At 37.4% G+C, this 2,089-nt stretch overlaps 1 pseudogene; it reads left to right on the plus strand.

Moving 5' to 3' along the window:
- LOC113037879 (opsin-5-like) overlaps positions 1–1,481 on the plus strand; it is an 11,397-nt pseudogene extending 9,916 nt beyond the window's left edge.
- The last annotated feature ends 608 nt before the right edge of the window (positions 1,482–2,089 follow it).

The following is a 2,089-nucleotide window of genomic DNA, read 5'->3' on the forward strand; positions in this document are numbered from 1 at the left end:
TTTTCAGGCTCTAAATGCATTTGATGCTCTTCAATATGGTCACCCAAGTATCTGCAATAAAAGCAGTACAGTGGCTGAGAAATAACAGCTTTAGTTTGCATTACGACCTGTGCACCAGAATGATGAAACCTGTTATTGCATGTCACGACCTCTGCAGTGCATAAGGTAATGGAAGACAGAATGTTATTTTTAAGCCACGCAGGCCAAGCATTTATGTAGCGTAATGTATTCAGTGCAAGAATTCAGGGAATTGTGGTTGAAGGAAAGGTTGAATAGCTATGATTGAGTAAACACCATTTGATGTGCGGCGTTTGTCAGATGCAAGTCAGCATAAGAATAGATGAATGCTTATTTCTGCTTCAGAATTAAGTTTCCAGGTGTCTGAGCAACCTGAATAAATGTTCAAGGAACAGTTCACTCGAAAATTAAAATTCTATTATTTACTCACCCTCATATTGCTGTAAACCTGATCTCTTTCTTCTGTGGGAGCATGAACAGAGAAATTTGGTCATTCTTTTGAATGCATTTGGGAGTTTTTAGATAAAAAAATTCTAACGCACCATAAAAGAATCATATTATATGACTCTATGCCCTATATTCCGAGTCTCCTGAGGTCAAACAATAACTTTGTGTCAGGAACAGACATATTTTAAAACCATTATTCACACTGATTTTTTAGCAGTTTGAACAAGATCATTGAGTCAGTTGGTTTTGTGCTTGAGAACAGCATCGGTCACATTCATAAATGACACAACAGCTAAGAAGATTCAGTAACAAAAAATGAGGCCATTCAGATTTTTCTTACTATTGTTTTCTGCTTTGTAGCTTACTCAGATTTATTAATGAGTGACGCATTTTGCAACATTGACACTGTCGATTAAACTAAAATTGAATCAAAACTGTAGTTTTGTACATGGCTATTGAACTGAACTGAGTTAATGCTGAACTGACTGGAGCTGAATAATGATTTAGAATTAGTATTTGTCTTATAAGTGAAGTTTGCTACTTTTTCTGTTGTAGTATTGTGAAGCTGCTTCCAAACAATTTCTATTGTATAAAGTCTTTAAAAATAATGGTTACTTGACTTGACGTTGGATTTGCATTGAAGAACGGAACTTTGGATCGACATAATGGTGAGTAAATAATGAAACTGCCTTTAAGATGAATAAACACAATACTACTGTCAATTTGTTTCGCTAGGCTGACTAGTGTCCACTGCTTAATTTCCTTAGTGGTGAATGCATTTTTAAAACACATTTCCCACTGACTGCCTTTACAGGTAAGAAATACAAAGCAATAAAACCTTAATAGAAACATTTCCAACCAAGTTGATTTGATTTTAATTGATATCCATTCAAATGTCCAACAAATGATTGTCTGTGAGTAGAATTGGACAGAAGACTGATTATGACTTTTTGGACAGAACCATCATATCTCTCAACCACTCAAAGGCATCTGGCTCTGCCCAAGGTCTGCTGTGAAGCCAAATTCAGCGTTTGAGCACCGCAGCTGTGTAGCACAGATAGCTTGCTGTCAAAAAAGCCGTTTTTCAAGCGAGAGACAATTATGCTCCAATCAGAGATGGATGCTTTACTGAGTGTTTTCCTCCCTCTCATGTGCCTCTGATTTGGTTTACGAGAGAATGTGACTGATGGCGATCTTCCAGAGGTGTTGAGCGAGTGAGGTTTCAAAATTGCAACAGCAGCCAATTATGGAACAGACAGAGCACATGCTCATTAAATTTGCACAAGAATCTCGGCATTTCGAAACCATTAGCTCTGAAACCTCGTTCTCAGTTTCAGATGAGCGTCCTGATAATAGAAGTAGTGGTGTAAAGCATTATGGAAATTCTGTGTCCCAGCAGCTGTGAACAGTTGAGAGTGCAATTGATCATGTTGATACACCAGCAATTGAGGCTGAATTCAGTTTGTTTGTTTTCTGTGCTGCATGGTCCCCATTGACGGTTCTCTGAAGTGCAGTTCGTGTTCAAATAAAAACTATTTTCCTTTAAAGGGATAGTCATCCAAGTCTTCATTTTCTCACTTTAGAGTTGGAATTGTGAATAACTGAACAAATCCAGCTCTGATTT

This window comes from Carassius auratus, chromosome 20, assembly GCF_003368295.1.
Source record: "Carassius auratus strain Wakin chromosome 20, ASM336829v1, whole genome shotgun sequence".
NCBI classification, from domain to species: Eukaryota; Metazoa; Chordata; class Actinopteri; order Cypriniformes; family Cyprinidae; genus Carassius; species Carassius auratus.